Raw genomic sequence first — 17,048 nt, 5'->3', positions numbered from 1 at the left:
ATTCCTAACCCTGGAAACACGCTGCCGCTCCTTGGGGCTGGTGGTCGTGCCAGTTGCTGCGTCAGAGCAGTTGGGTGCCCACAGGCTGAGGACGCCGGGGCCAGGGTGAGGGTGAGGCTCCACCCCAGGGCTCCAGAGACCCTGAATTTTGCACTTGGCTCTCCTTAATCTCTCCCAAAGCCTGATCCTTCTTATCCCCCTGAGGGCCTGAGGTCCCCTATCTGCATGGTGGAGGGGTGGGGTGCCACGATCTTAAAGACCTTCCAGTTCCCAGGGTGACAAGATTCTAACCACATTGCACATGGAACACTTTTCGGTGCAATGACCCCAACCAACATCCCGGCCTGTGCAGTTCCCACTCGCAGAGATCCAGAAGTCGGTGGCTGACGACCCACGTGTGAAGAGGGCTCTAGAGAGCTGCCTGCAGTCTCATGTCCCCCACCCCCCGCCCTCCGCGTGCTCAGCACCTGAACGTCTTCTCAGAGACAGGGCAGAGTCTGTTTAAAAGGAAGCTCCGACAGTCTCCCTAGGAAGAGAGGCCGCCACCCCAAGCACGTGGAATATTTCTGGGGATGGAATTGTCGCAATAACGAGGAGGAAATCCGCGGTGGTTTAATGGGCAGAGTCCCAAGGTGCTTGACATCCTGACCAGCACAGGGCAGCCACCTCCTGCAGAAACTGAAAAAACGGCAAGAAAAATAGACGCATAACTAGTTTGAGTAGTTGTAATGTGCACTGAGACAAAAAGTCTTTTCACTTTTTTTTTTTTTTTTTTTTTGAGATGGAGTCTCACTGTCGCCCAGACTGGAGTGCAGTGGCGCGATCTCGGCTCACTGCAACTTCTACCTCCGAGGTTCAAGCAATTCTCCTGCCTCAGCCTCCCTAGTAGCTGGGATTATAGGTATGTACCACCACGCCAGCTAATTTTTGTATTTTTAGTAAGATGGGGTTTCACTACGTTGGCCAAGCCGGTGTCTATCTCCTGGCCTCAGATGATCTGCCCACCTCGGCCTCACAATGTGCTGGGATTACAGGCATGAGCCACTGCACCTGGCCCTTTTCACAATTTTAATTGCACTAAACGTCTATAGAATGCTGACAGCACATAAACATGATTATGTGTCTTTGCAGTGCTCAAGCTTAAATACTGAGAATCCAAAAATATGATGTTTATTTGAACACGAAGTTTGAGGATAGCCACATAGGAAACACAGACTCCCAAAATGGAAAGTTAAAGTCTCATTTACATAGTCAGAGGCAGAGGTTTGACAGGTTGCAGCATTTTCCAACAAGATCAGGACATAGGTTATAGCGATTGGACTTGATTGGTCATAGCTCACTATACTTTAAGGAAGATTGTTTTAACATTCCATAAAGAAGGGTAATGGTCTTGAGGGGGATCTCACTTCTGGTGCTATTCAGTCTTTCCTAATCGTTATAGGACAAGAATGAGGGAGAGATTTGACCCGGAATAAAGAAGCAGAAGGGTGCAGCTTCACGCCATGTGACACAGGCCCCACAGCGACACTCCTCTCAAGGCTCAAAATCAGGTACAGTCCTGACAGCTTTCAATTTGGATTATTTAATTTCACATCGCCCCCTTTTCAACATGAGCTTTTGAAGAAGGCTTAGCAGCTGAGTGCAGATGGTTTGGGATCTCTGTATGTGTAGGGGCTTAGTCCCACATATCTAGGAAGGTTCATTCCTAGGATGTTGTCTCCCATGGCTAGGGCCAATGGGAGACAAGCTATACAGAACTGATGGGGTATAGGCCGAACCTGGAGCCACATGAAGGAAGTGACGTGGTGACCTGGGTCAGGCTACACAGCTGCATCGTCCGTTAATGGGATTCTGTGAGTGACGATTATTTTAGCATCTTCAGTTGTGGATTGACTCCATTGCACACCAACGCCAGTGCAGTGAAGACAAAACAGGCTAGAATCCAGCCAACGACTGATTAATAGCTTCTTCCGCCAAGTTCCCCAAGACCCACACCAGTTGCTTAACCAACTGTGTGGAGAGAGTGTTGGATCTGAAAGTTTGGTTATTGGGTTTTCATATCAGTATTTAATTTAAGGTCATTATCTGATTCATCTGGGTTCGGGACATGACGTTCAGTCTTTGCGATGGTTCCCTCTGCAGCTGCAGCGAGTCTGTCTGAGGCCATAGGAGCCTGTAATGCAGCCTTTCTCATAAAAGCCTCTTCATTGTTTATTAACGCGGCACACGTGACTATCATTTGGAGCCTTTTTCAGTTCGGAGGAACACTGTCCTTCCCTTCTGGGGCTTACCTCGGCCTCCTAGAGGACCTTTTATAATTCTGGTCACTCAAGAAGAAAGTTTAGATTTGTTTATTGAATCGGCCTTCAGAATCTGGCCAGTTTTGAACATTACACATTTTGCTCAATCCACAAAGCTTCAATTTCTCTTTTCAAAGAGAAACTGTTTTCTCCCTGACCAAAATTTCAAATGGGAGAAAAAGTTCTAGAAACTCTAATGAGTAATTTAAAACAGAACCTTAACCTCTGAAAAAAAAAATCAAAGTCTTGAATCTGGGGTCAGCAGAATCCCTAAAGAATAACAAACAAAACTCCAAACTTGCAGTAGGTCTTCCAACCCTATCGAGTTAGCAATTTGTGTGGCTCAAATAAAAGTCCGAACTTCAACAAGCTGGGAGGTTCGGACCTGAGAAGGTTCTTCCCAGAGGTCCCTGTTGACTCCAGCGAGGCCAGGTGAACCCACACCGTGTGTGCTGACAGCATGGCTCTGGCTGTTGGTGATGTAACAGGGATCGCTGGAGGCCCACTTCACATCCCTTTGTGGTTAGCAAAATGTCAATCTTCAATCATGAAATTTGGAAAAGGTGATTCAGTATAGAGTTTATGTGAGTGCAAAGCTTGAGGGTCGTCACCTGGGAAACAGACTCTAGACGAATGGGCTCTGCTTTTAAAGTGAGAAGTTAAAGTTTCATTTTATAAGTAGAGACAGAAGTATAACAGGGCTGCGGCCTTTTCCAAGGAGGTCACAAGTTAAATCTGTTTCACTTGATTGCTCACAGCTTGCTACATTCCAAGGAAACTCGCTTTAACTTTCCACAAGGAGGGGTCATCCTCTGGAGGGGTCTCACCTCTGTGGCCATTCAGTCCTTCCTAATCATTTACAGGACAAGAATGAGGAAGAGATTTAACCTAGAATCAAAGAAGTTGCAGCTTCACACCACATGACTCGGGCCACACAGCCATGTTCCTCTCAAGGCGCAAAATGATCTCGGCTTTCAACAGCTTTAGGTCTGAATTATTTAATTTCACAGGGACTTTATACCAAGGTTTTCCACATTGCACAAAGATCACTACACCTTCCAAAACCCTGCTCAGGATGTGTTAGTCACTCCTTCAAAATAGGAACTAGAAATAAAAAGCATTGAGACTGTTCTGTTGACAATTGCTTTACTTCTTTTTATCTTCATTAGCAGGCATTAGGCAACCGTAACCAACCTTCTAGGCAGTTGTCAATGATCACTGTCATATTAAAGTGCATGTTATATATTATAAATTTCCTTCATTTTATTTCTCCTTTATCTTACACTTACAGCGTTATGTTGATTTTTAAACTATATGGAAAGTGAAGTTACATGAGCTATAAATTCCCCATTACATGATGAAGCCACATTACAAAAGACTCGCTGTATTAGAAGAGAGCAGTGGAAAGTCTTGCTTAAAATCTTAGTGCTAAAATTCTCACTAAAATGTAAGTCACTGATAGTATCCCTTTGCCTCAGAATAACCTGTGTTGAGAGACATAGAAATAAGAGGGGTAAGTTTGGGGGTTGCACAAACATTGCTTGCTGAAGTTTTACATCCTTCCCTGAGCCTCAGGGATGGAGTTGGGGCCATGCCAGGTGGCTTTCTGGATATCATCACTTCTTCCTCCCAGAAGCTGCATTGGATGTGTGTGCATGCATATGTATGTGTGATGCATGTGTGTGGTGTGTGGAGAATGTGTTTGGGTGTGCATGCATATGTGTGTGGTGTGCAAAGTGTGTATGCATGTGTTGTGTGTGTGCATATATGCGTGCGATGCATGTCAGGTGTGTGCTGTATGAGTGTATGGGTTTATGCATGTGTGGTGTGTGGAGTGTGTGCATGTGTTGTGTGTACATGTATGTATGCGTGATGCATGTGTGTGGTATGTGGAGAATGTTGTATGGGTGTGCATGTATGATGTATGTGTGGTGTGTAGAGTATGCACGTGTGTGCATGTGTGTGATGCATCTGTAGTGTGTGCTGTATGTGTATGGGTTTATGCATGTGTGATACATGTGTGTGGTGTGTGGAGAATGTGTTTGGGTGTGCATGTATATTTGTGGTGTGCAGAGCATCTGTGTGTATGCATGTATTGTGTGTGTGCATATATGCGTGTGATGCATGTCTGTGGTGTGTGCTGTATGGGTTTATGCATGTGTGTGGTGTGTGAAGTGTGTTGCATGTGGTGTCTGGTGTGTGAAGTATGTGCATGTGTTGTGTGTACATGTATGTGTGTGGTATGTGGAGAATGTGTTGTGTGTGCATGTATGATGTATGTGGTGTGTAGTGTGTGCTGTGTGTGTATGGGTTTATGCATGTGTGTGGTGTGTGGAGAATGTGTTGTTTGGGTGTGCATGTATGATGTGTGTGGTGTGCAGAGTATCTGTGTGCACGTGTTGTGTGTGCATATATGCGTGCGATGCATGTCTGTGGTGTGTGCTGTGTATGGGTTTATGCATGTGATGTGTGAAGTGTGTTGCATGTGTGTATACATGTGTGATGTGTGTGGAGTATGTGTGTGCATGTGTTGTATGTGTGTACCTGTATGTATGCATGATGCATGTGTGTGGTATGTGGAGAATGTGTGTTGTGTGTGTGTGCATGTGTGATGCATTGTGTGTGGAGAATGTTGTATGGGTGTGCATGTATGATGTATGTGTGGTGTGTAGTGTGTATGCACGTGTTGTGTGTGCATGTGTGATGCATCTCTGTAGTGTGTGCTGTATGGGTTTATGCGTGATGCATGTGTGTGGTGTGTGAATGTGTGTTTGGGTGTGCATGTATATGTGTGGTGTGCAGAGTATCTGTGCATGCATGTGTTTGTGTGCATATATGCGTGCGATGCATGTCTGGTGTGTGCTGTGTTTATGCATGTGTGATGTGTCTGGTGTGTGGAGTATATGCATGTGTGTGGTATGTGGAGAATGTGTGTTGTGTGTGCGTGTGAATGTGTTGTATGGGTGTGCATGTATGATGTATGTGTGGTGTGTAGAGTATGCACATGTGTGTGATGCATCTCTGTAGTGTGTGTATGGGTTTATGCATGTGTGATGTGTGCTGTGTGTGCATATAAGCTTGTGTGATGTGTGTGTGCACGTGTGTGCTTTCAGGTTCCCGATGACAGACGTCTCTGACACTGCGCCCTCCCTTCTGTGATGTGCTTTACAGATCCTGCACCTCCTCCTGCTCAGAGCTGCCCATGGTCCCATCCAGGGAAAGCCTGAGTATTCCTCTTCAGTATCCATGGAGGTTTCATGTATGGAGCCTCTGGGTCCTCATCTTCAGTGTCCTCCACAACTGGTTTCTGTGTCCTCAAGGTCACACCCGAGATTGCATTTGTACTCTGAATGTCTCTCCCTGGCCCAGGGTGCCCCTCACCCTCAGCCCCTGGCTCCAGGAGCCAGCTGGGTCTACAGAGCCACGTGCCCCTTGCTTCTCTCGGGGGCATGATGTATCCTGGGGCCTGTGCTGGTCCCTCCTGCCCCTGCAGGCTGGGTAGGGCTTCCATCTGCTCCTGCCTTTGGGCTGTGGAAGAATCAAAAGGAGACAAATGGGAACGTGTGGCCACTCCGGGGTGGACATCCCGCTCCCAGGCAGTGTCCAGCCCCTGCAGAGACCTTAGCTTCGTGGAGAGTGAGGAGGTCCCATGGGCTTTGCTGGGTTGAGCACGGGTTTCCATGGCTTTCAGAGGTTCCATGGAAGCATTGAGAAGGTTTAGAAAAGGAGGTGGTCGTGTTGGATTGGGGTCCAGGGACTTGAGTGTGGGGAGCCCACAAGGGTGGGCTCCTGGCGGGCTCAGGCCCCTGGGTGGCATTGTCCTGGCACTCTCTTAGGGTTACAGCCAGTACCCTGCAGGACACCTCCTCATCGGGACTGGATTTTACTCCACTGTGGTGAGGCAGGGGGTGTTTGGGGGCAGAGAAGAGTGCAGGACTCATGGTGCACAGGGGCTCGAAGGGCTTCCTTCAAGCTGCTGTGGGCAGTGCAGGGCGGGGAGGAAGGCTACTGGCCAGGGCAACCCACCAGGTGCAGGTTCCTCCCTGGGGCCTCCCTCTAATGTGTCACTCCACAGGGGGACCAGGCCCTTTGGAGGATGAGGAGAAGGGGCCACCCTCCTGCAAAACCCAGCTTACCTTTCTTCCCCAGGCTGCACTGAATTCTGGTGGATGTTCGAGTCATTTGTTCATAATAGGAATCCCTTAAACATCCACAGCAGGACCAGGCCAATCCTGGCCGTAGACAATCAGCTTCACCGTCTGCATCGAGCAGATGCAGGAAGAGGCACCGTCTCTCCATCCACATGGCCCCACTGGGTGGGCGAGGGAAGGGGGCAGTGGGCCTCTTCAGTAGGGTTCCCTGGCAGCAGTGTCAGGCAACATATCCTCCTGAGAGCCTAAGGTGAACCCCATGCAGGGCGAGGTGGGTTCTCTCCGGGATGGCCAAGGTGGGGGTACATCTTGCACCTTTGACCTTTGTCTCCTGGAGCAGTTGCAATGCTGGATGGGAGTGCACCGTAGCGCGTCCTTCCAGGCTGGGATCCTCCACCCCCTGGGAGCTGATCCCCGCAGCCGGGCTCAGGCCCCATGCCTGCCATCCCTGCACACCGACTCCCAGAGGCCTGCGTGACACCAGACTCTTGTACCGCCAGGTCTTCCTCCCATCCCCCTTTCACCATCTGGGAGTGCTATGGCCAAGCTGCCTCACATCCCACCACGTGGCAACCCCACTGCGAACTTCCCAAAACATCAGACAACTGCACTTTTTATGATGGAATGAATACATTCTCAGAGAACTTTCCTATGGAATTATTTGACGGCTTATTTAACTTATCCTGGTTTATTTATCAGGCTCTTAGTCATAAATTTCAGAAGCCATGTTTCTTCAAGGTCTGAAGAGAAAATGTGTGACTGAAATGTGCTGAGTGTCACTTTCCTTTCTGTCCTCTCCCTTGCCCCTCCCTCTCCCTCTCCCTTGCCCCTCCCTCTCCCTTACCCCTCCCTCTCCCTCTCCCCCACCACATCTGCCCCAGGAGCTCCCACCCTGAGTCCCCAAGCGCCCTGGGAGCCCACAAAGGACTTCAGTCTCCATCTGGTGGGTGAAACAAGGCCACTGCAGATTGTGAGCAGAGCTGACATCCACAGTGGGCTCAGGACCCAACCCAGGGCCAGGAAGTGATGGAGGTAGCCACCACACACCAATTAATCCACCAACATTTGCCCAACATTTGCAGAGAACCGTCTATGTAGCAGGCCCTGCAAAAGACCCAGGAAGTTACACTCCACTGCAAAGACACACGTATGCATGAGGTACGTGTAAGGTCATGCACTGCGACCTCTGCAACAGATGGACAGAGTTGTTCTGTGCAAGCCCCTACAGTGAGCTGAGCCCAGAGCCTCGGACAGGGCCCAGTGCCAGCTGTGTGCACATAGTCAGTATGGAAACCAACGTCAGCTGGGGAGACCAAGGCCAGTCCAAGTAGCAGGTGATATTTGACCTGGGCCTTTAAAAATGAGTAAGTAATGTAAATGACAAGTTAACAGGTGCAGCACACCAACATGCCACATGTAAACATATGTAACAAACCTTCACGTTGTGCACATGTACCCTAGAACTTAAAGTATAATTTAAAAAAATAATTAATTTTAAAAAATGAGTCAGTGTCGATAGTGAAGACCCAGGTAACTGACTCAGAAGTCGCTCCAGGCAGAAGCAGGATGTCGGAACAATAGCCACATTTTGCAGAGATTTCACAGGAAGGTTTCAAACCCAGAGGGATTTCTCCTCAGCCCTGAGAGCGTGAAATTAAACTGAACATTGCAGCTGAGATGCGGGGGGCTCGTTTGTCTTTGCAGTGAGGGAAGGGGCCAGCACTCTGGGAAAGAGCAGCCCATGGACAACGCCACCCAACAAAGTCTCCCGTTCTGTACACAAGAACCCATCACATCATCCTATACCAAGGACTGTCTATTAATTCCCTATTTCTCAGCCTCTGCTGGTGAAGTTTCTGCCTCTTACTTCTGAAGTCCAAGTGGTGAAGAGCCCTTGGCCCACACAGGTCTCAGGGTGGCAGGAACAAAAAGGCAGATTGGAGTCTGCGAACAGAACCCCTGGCAGCCATCAGGTGCCACCGGCACAGGAACCTCTACTTACGTGAGACACGGAGGGGAGGCTCCCTCTAACTTCCAACAGGAATGCAAAATGTGCCAGGCCGGGTGTGGTGGCACACGCCTGTGGTCCCAGTTACTTGGGAATCTGAGGCGGGGGGATCGCCTGCACCCAGGAGCTTGAAGCTGCAGTGATCCGTGATTGCACCACCACACTCCAGGGTGGACAACAGAGTGAGACCTTGTGTCTTAAAAAAAATATTAAACTAAATTTATAAATTACCAGGTTTGTCTAATTTCTAAGTATGAAAAGCAAAACATAAGGAAATTTTGTAGCTTATTTCATGACTGGTTGCCTCCTTTCCTTCTAACTTGAGTGTGTCATCTGAGAGAGGGCACGGTGGAGTTCTTGCCCCGGGAACATGTCATCAAGCTCTCGGCTGGTGCAGGCGGCCCAGGACATTGTGTTCCGAAGTCCTCCCTGCTCAGAGCATGACCTTGGCTGGTCCCCGTGGCTCATATGCAGCTGGCTTCCATGGCAGCCGGACCCATCACTCAGAGTGATGCAGGTTGACTCAGCCCTGGTCTGTCCAAGTCTAAATTTCCTCTTCTGTAAAATGGGAATAACCTGCCTCCAATGGTGAGAATGAGGTGGGGTCGGCCAGGCAGGCAGGGAGCAAAGGGAACACTGCCTGCATTTATGTAACCTGGGAGGCCATCCCCAGTGGGGCCCAAGGCATCACAAAGGCCCCTGCTTGCAAGACACCTCGAGTTCTCTGCTGTCTCCACAGCTGGCATCCAGCCTCACAGACACCCTCAGCCCAGGTGAGGTCCCCACTGTCCCCATGTTGAGTGTCACAGGGAGACGCCAGCAGGACCCAGCCTGCCTCTTCCTCAGGGGAGGCCTGGACCAGGCTTCTGGGCCAGGACGTGACCCTGGACAGGGCACAAGGCAGCCGCAGTGAGCGGCCAGGACTCAGGCTGTGGGGACCTCCCTGACCCTGCCTGGGGGTGGGGTGGGGCCAAGGAAGCCCCAGGCCTTCAATTTAGGATTTGCTTCATCAAACGGATCAATTCAGGCTCAAGATAAGCAACCGCAAAACTCTCTCCCTGGAGAGCCAGTGGGGCTTCTTGTTGGAACTCAGTCCTGTGGGACCCTTCCAGGCAGAGGGTGGGGGAGGCTGCGCCCATCCCTGCCATGCCTGGCCCCTACCGTGTCCCTCCGTGCATCGCAGACGTGTTCTCCTGCTGACCTCCACCCTGCAGACGGGCCTGGGTCTCCCCCTTACTGTGTGGGACACAGAGGGGCCCTGCCGACCCCGGGGAAGGAAAGAACGGGAGGAATGGGAGGCGCTCGCAGGACTCAGCACGGCCGCCTGGGCCCAGCCTCTCCTTACGCAGACCAGGACGCCGGAGTGAGATCCCCCAAGGCCCCTTCCTGTCTCAAATGTCTTCAGTTTTTACAATTACAGGAAGAGAAAAAGAAAGAAGAAGAACGTGCTCCCTCTCTCATGCCCATGGCTTGATGACATTTTCTTCTATACCCTGAAGATCCTCAGATAGCTGGGATCCTCTGGCTGCTCTGATACTCCGGCCACGTGTCCATTTCCAGGCGAGTGAGTCCCGGCTCCCCACTACTGCCTCCTCCTGAACTTAAACAAGTTTGAGGCTCCAGGTGAAGATCATGGAGGCCTCACCCTGCTTGCTCAACTCAGCAACTCGGCGGTTTCCCCCATGGCGGGTGGAGAGCTGGACCCTATCCCTCCACAAGCTGCATCTGCCCTGCCTTCTCAAAGGCAGCAGTTCTGGGAGCCTGATGGCTTCATCCGGAAAATAAAAAGGAAAGGCCACGTGGAGGGGTTTTGTGCAGGGAGCCACTGGCCCAGCTACCGGCCAACCCGGGAAGAGCGGGGTGACGAGGGGACGGAAAGGGCATGACGAGTGGGTTTTGCCAATGCTTGTAGCCAGAGACCATGCACGGGGCTTGAAAACCTTCTCTTTAGCTCGAAAAAGCCTGGACTTTGTCCCTAAATAAGAGGGTATTTCGTGGTTCATCATCCATAGAAGGAGAACTCAGAGGAAAGGGCGTGATCACAGCAGTGAGCCACCGACGGGGGTCCTTCCTACCCTGTGAGGCACTGACGGGGGGTCCTTCCTACCCTGTGAGGCACTGACGGGGGGTCCTTCCTGCGCGGTGAGGCACTGACGGCGGGTCCTTCCTGCGCGGTGAGGCACTGACGGCGGGTCCTTCCTGCGCCGTGAGCCACCACTGACGGCGGGTCCTTCCTGCGCTGTGAGGCACCGACGGCGGGTCCTTCCTGCGCGGTGAGCGACCGGGCAGTGGGGCTGTCCTGCCGAACCCCACGCAGGGCCCCTCACCAGCAGGTCCTCTGAGCCCACCCTGGCACACAGTGGGCTCCTTTGGGAATGGACCCGGGAAAGCCGAGTTGCCCCAGCCCGCAGGATGCCAGGGCAGGGGCAGCCCCTTATCCTGGCCTCCCCTGGGCCAAGTTCCACCTCTCCCGCCTTCCTCATCTCCTGAACCCCCTCCTCCTCAGCCACAGACAGCGCTCCCACCACCCTGGGGAGTGAGGTGGTGATGGTGACAGCTGTGGCCATGAATGTGGCTGGGGAGCTTTGTACCCAGGTGCTGTCCTGGTGCCTCACACCTGCTAAGTCATGTCATTCTCAGGACAATAAATGAGCACAGAAACAGGCAGGAGCTGGTATTACACCATTATACAGACGAGGAAACTGAGGCACAGGGTGATTAGTGCTCGTCCCCAAATCATAGAGCTGCACAGTGGTGAAGACAGAACAAAACCCCAGCCAGCCAGAGGCCCTGCTCCCCACAGTGCCCTCATTCTAGAAGCTTCTGCCATAAAACCAGTCCCGCCCATTGTGGATGGGCCCAACAGAGATTCAACGAGACCGGAGAGAGGGATGGAAGATAACCCGGGGGCCAGCACACAGGGACGGCTCTGACAGATCCTGTGCAGTCAGGCTAGTTGAATACACAAGCAGCCCGTGCCCGAGCTGTCTGGACTCCATGTCCATGGCCTGGGTCACCCTTGGCCAAGTGTGGAAACATGCAGCTGGTGGCTTCCTCTGGCCGAGCATGGCAGCTTTAAGCACCACGGCCAGGCAGATTTTCTTCTGCACCAGGGTGTCCTCATCCCAGGCTGGTCTCTGCTGAGGAGCTCCCTTTCCTGCTCTGGGCAGTGCCCCCACCTTGGCAACAGAAAGAATTCCACCCTGCAGAGAGTAAAATTGCTGGTACTCGACGGGGACGCGTGCATGGCAGTCCCTTCCTTGCAAAGCTACTGAAAATCCACTGGGGCTGGAACAGGGCCTGGCCTCTGGCTCTGGGGCCCAGCAGGCTGTGGGGGGGGGTCACTGGAGGAGAGAAACTGGACTGTGCCCCCTTAAGAATCCCCCTTTAAAGTGGAGAGCTGGGGACTGACGGCGTGCCTACAATACGGTATATATGTGCTCAATAAAGAGACCCCGCTGTCAGTCCATCCTCCCACAGCGCTGGCCCCTACACATGGGGACTGCAGGGTGGGTTTGCCTGGGAAGAGGAAGCATGGTGGTGCAGAGTGGGCAGTGCAGCAGACGTGGGAAAAGCAAGAAGAGAAAAAGAAAACCGTGCAGAAGGAAAGCCATGGTCAGGCTGAGTGTGCTGCCCACCCCCCCTCCCCACCCCCACCCGGCTTCAGGAGTCTGATGACTTGACTTCTTTTGTCTTCTAAGCCAGGATAATAGGAAAGCCAAAACGAAGGGCTTCAGGCTCAGGAAGATCAGAGGCAGCAGTGCTAGAGCTGGCTCTGTAAATTTTACCAACTATTAGATTTTCAGAAAATTTGTGAGCTGGTTGATGTTGGGTTTGTAGCTGGAAGTCAGTCATAGGTAGAGGGAGAATTTACACCACAGAAATCAGCTAATGCCAAACCTCAGGACTCCTCCCCGCCTGGACAGCAGGTGGGGGACACTCACCGCCGATCCTATGGGCCCCGCAGGACACTCGGCACTTCTGAGCAAGGTTCATTCGTCTGCAAAGTGTGGGCAGTAATCCATAATGGCAGGGCTGTCGTGAGGTTTAGAACAGTGTAAGTGCGGTCTGCAGCCCAGCTTGATAGAGAGCATGTTCAAAAAGCATTAACCAGCACTGTTGTTATTACCTTAGACGCACCGCAGGCCAGCCTGGTGGGTAACCAGAGACCGTTCTAAAACATTGGCCCTGCCGATCAAACAGAAACACAGGCTGGGAAGCCTATTTTTTTAGAGGGTGGAGGAAGCGCCACAAGATTTTTCCATAGACCTACGGAAATCAGTTTTTCCAGTTTCTGGAGCTCATTTCAGGACATGCCAGAAAGGCGGTGTTTCATTCCTGGGCTGGCTCTGCGAGGCTGCCTTCTTGCAGCTTCCAAAGGAGGCACGGAGGTTCCGGGCTGGATGCCCTGCAGGGAGGGGACCTCCTTCAGCTGCTCTACCAGGAGCCACATGATCGGGGCGGAAAAGTCGGGGCCTTCCAAGTACACAGGGACCAGAATCTCCCAAATTCCACTGGAGACAGACCAGCGTTCCCCTTGGTCACCGATGGGAGGCTCCCGGGGACACAGCCTCGAGGAAGTGGCAGGTACCTCCTCAAGTCATGCCACACCCAGACCTTACCCTGGACCATCTTTGGTGGCACACAAACCTCAACAGCGACCCCTTCCCCTGCGAGTGCCAGGCCCCCAGCCCTCCCTCCCACCCCATCTGCGCCTCCACGTCCTCAACCCAGTGCCCTCCAGCCACAGGTGCAGGCACTGTTTTAAAATTTCTCACATTGGACAGTGACCTCCTCCATTATCTTGCTGAGGCACAAATCTAAGTCATGTGCATTTCATTAGCTAATCGTTAGGGGGGGAAAGTATTTGTGTTGATGGCTAGCATTGACCACAAAAATTAAAAGAAGGTGAAGTGGGATAAGATGACAGTGATTTATAGCCAGGAAACAAATGTTTTGCATAAATATGAGAGTGGAATGCTAAGTTTGGTGACAACTCATATCAGTGACAGAAACAAGAAAAAGCAATTTATGAAAAGGTTTTATTGTGTGCTCCAGCTAGAGTGTATTTGTATTGCTTCATAAGTGAGTTTAGCTTTGTTTTATAAAACCATTAAGGGTCTGAATGGGTCATCAAATTATCCAGTTCTGTAATTTTAGGAGGAAAATGATGTGCGATGATGGAATTTGAATGGGCAGCGGTTGGTGGATGTTTCAGAACGCTTCCCTCGAGAAGCCTCACCACAGAGTGTCCTTCAATCAGCCTCAGCCCATGCTCACTTGCCACCCTGACACTCCCGTTCCTGAGTCCATGTGGCGCCTCCTGGATGCCACGAATGTTCCCAGGCAGAGCTGTGCCAGCACCTGTAAGAGCCTGGCCCTTGTTTGCTGGTGACATCCTGAAGGAGGCCCAGGTCGTCTGGGAACACGTGGGGCTGCATGAAGCAGACCTCCTCACATTGTCGTAGAGATGATGGGCTTTCTAAGTGTAAAGCACTCTGCGAACACACACATCGCCTCCCGACCTCCTCCGGCCAAGCACCTGCACCCCCTGGTCTCACCAAGTCCCGCCCCTCACTTCTACCCAAGCTCCACTCCAGGGAGAGGCACCTTTGGCCAGCAGAGAGCTTTTTGTAAATTATTCATCCAACAAACGTTTGGGTGTCTCTTCCATGCCAGGCGTCGGGTGCGGCCCGGGGTGCTGGACTCTCTGTGAGCACAGGCTACGGCAGAGGCAGTTGGTCCAGAGGTCATGGGTGATGCGTGAAGTCAGAGGGCCTGGGAGCAACGCCACATGCAGCCAATGTTTGCGGGGGCCCCGAATTGTCAGCAACAGAGGACATGTGTATCTGGCAGCGGCCTCTGGAGACACGAAGGCTCCGTGTGCTGGGCCAGGGCCCAGGGACCTGAGAGCCGGGGCTGCAGCTTGCGAAGCTTGGGCAGGATTCAGCGTTTCCTCCCAAATGATTCAGAAACCTCTGGAAAGTTGTGAAAAGGAACGAAGGAAATCAGGCTGATGTCTCCAAAGGACTCTTCAGGCTTTGGGGTGGGGGAAGCGAAAGCCAAGAGAATAGGGCAGGGTGGGCCTGTCCATGCCTGTACGCGGGCCCAAGAGGTAGACGTGGCAGCGATGAGGCAGGAGCACAAGGGAAGGGAAGGCTCAGAGCAGGTTTGCTGGAGCCCATCCTCAGATGACCACTGCTGGGTTTCATGTGGAGGTGCAATAATAATAATCATAACAAACTTGGGGGTTCTAATGCGATCTTGCTCACCGCGGGTGGATTCCGTACACTGGTCACTTGTAATGACTTCACATTTCTTAGTACGACAGAAGCCTCCAATCTTGAATATAAACTCATGCAGGCCCACAGGCGCGGCTGTAACATGTCCTGTGGAGAAGGTAGAGGCGTCCAAAACTGCCTTGTGAACTGGTTTTTGCTGGCAGCATTTAAATCCACTTCCCTCAACCCCCAAAATGGAAAAACAGTTTTCATTTGGAAGAACTCTGGACACCGTGGTCGGCAAGAACAACCTTCTTGGAGCCTGTGGTTTCCTGTGGGGGGGGGGGTTTCCTGTGCCCTGGGCCACGCGTGGACTTCTCTCCCTGAGGCAGAACGTGGGTTGGGGAGTTGGGTCCCCAGGCTTGAGATCTCTGGGTCCGTTGAATCTCAGCAAAACGCTGGCTCCCAGAAGAACGGGGATGCTGGGCGGCTCCCATGGGCCAGAGCTCCCCTGAATGCCCTGCTCATCCCTCCCACCCACAGCATCCCTGAGCTCACGGTCAGGCCACATCCTGGGGGCCATCCCTGTATGCTGAAGCAGCCGCAGCTGTGCCCAGGCCACAGGGAAGTCCCCGACACAATCCTGGGAGGCAGTGGTCCCTTGTTGTACTAAGTCACCCTCTATACTAAACCACTCGCTACACCAGTAAACCAGCCACTACACCAGTAAACCAACCACTACACCAGTAAACCAACCGCTATACTGGTAAACCAACCACTCATTACATCAGTAAACCAACCACTACACCAGTAAACCAGCCATCACACCAATAAACCAGACACTCTACCAGTAAATCAACCACTATACTTCTAAACCAACCACTATACTGGTAAACCACTTATTACACCAGTAAACCAGCCACTACACCAGTAAACCAGCCATCACACCAATAAACCAGACACTACACCAGTAAATCAACCACTATACTTCTAAACCAACCACTATACTGGTAAACCATGTATTACTAGTAAACCAGCCACTACACCAGTATACCAGCCACTACACCGGTAAATGAGCCACTACACCAGTATACCAGCCACTACACCGGTAAATGAGCCACTACACCAGTATACCAGCCACTACACCGGTAAATGAGCCACTACACCAGTATACCAGCCACTACACCAGTAAATGAGCCACTATACTGGTAAACCAACCACTATACTGGTAAATCACCCATTACACCAGTAAACCAACCATCACACCAGTAAACCAGCTACTACACTGGTAAATCAACCACTACACCAGTAAACCAAACACTATACCAGTAAACCAGCCACTATACTGCTAAACCAACTACTACATCAGTAAACCAACCACAACACTGGTAAACCAACCACAACACCAGTAAACTAGCTACTACACTGATAACCACTACACCAGTAAATCAACCACTATACTCTAAACCAACCACTATACCAGTAAATCAACCAGTACATTGGTAAACCAGTCACCAAACCAGTAAACAAAGCCACTACAGAAGTAAACCAGTCACTATGCTGGTAAACCCACTAAACTGGTAATCCAACCACTACATCGGTAAACCAGCCACTATGCTGGTAAACCACCCACTAAACTGGTAATCCAACCACTACATCGGTAAACCAGCCACTACACCAGTAGATCAGCCACTATACTGGTAAACCATCCATTACACCAGTAAACCACCCACTTACGTTGGTAAAGCAATCACCATGCTAACCACTACACTGGTAAACCACCCATTACAGCAATAAACAACCACTATACCAGTAAACCAGACACTACAAGAGTCAATCAGCCACTAATCAGTCAGAGGGCCTGGGAGCAACTCTGTGTAGTGTGGTGGACCCGAATCGCCAGCAACAGAGGACACTTGTACCTGGTGGCGGCCTCTGGAGACACGAAGGCCCCGTGTGCTGGGCCAGGGCCCGGGGACCTGAGAGCTGGGGCTGCAGCTTACGAAGTTTGGGCAGGATTCAGCATTTCCTCCCAAATGATTCAGAAACCTCTGGAAAGTTGTGAGAAGGAACGAAGGAAAAACCAACTACTATGCAAGTAAGTGAACCACTACACGGGTAAACCGACCACTATATGAGTAAGCCAACCACTATGCCAGTAAACCAACCAACACACCAGTAAACCTGTCACTTTATCATGAGTAAACCAACCACTACATTAGTAAACCAATTGCTTTATGAATAAACCAGCTGTTTCACCAGTAAACCAACAATTACACTAGTAACCTGGCAACGATGCTGTGACCACCACAGGGACTGCCCACCAGCCAGGACACTGGCGCCCGGCTCTTCCAAAGCAGCAGACACG

At 51.4% G+C, this 17,048-nt stretch overlaps 1 long non-coding RNA gene across 1 annotated transcript; it reads left to right on the top strand.

Annotated features, from left to right (window-relative positions):
* Positions 1–851: 851 nt before the first annotated feature.
* On the top strand, positions 852–3,996 carry LOC115894343. The gene is made up of 3 exons (XR_004054453.1): positions 852–901; positions 1,442–1,550; positions 3,164–3,996. It is a non-coding gene; the product is annotated as an uncharacterized LOC115894343 (long non-coding RNA).
* Positions 3,997–17,048: the final 13,052 nt, after the last annotated feature.

The sequence above is a fragment of the Rhinopithecus roxellana genome, chromosome 17 (genome assembly GCF_007565055.1).
Source record: "Rhinopithecus roxellana isolate Shanxi Qingling chromosome 17, ASM756505v1, whole genome shotgun sequence".
Classification (NCBI taxonomy): domain Eukaryota; kingdom Metazoa; phylum Chordata; class Mammalia; order Primates; family Cercopithecidae; genus Rhinopithecus; species Rhinopithecus roxellana.
This window is presented reverse-complemented; position numbering and strand designations above follow the sequence as displayed.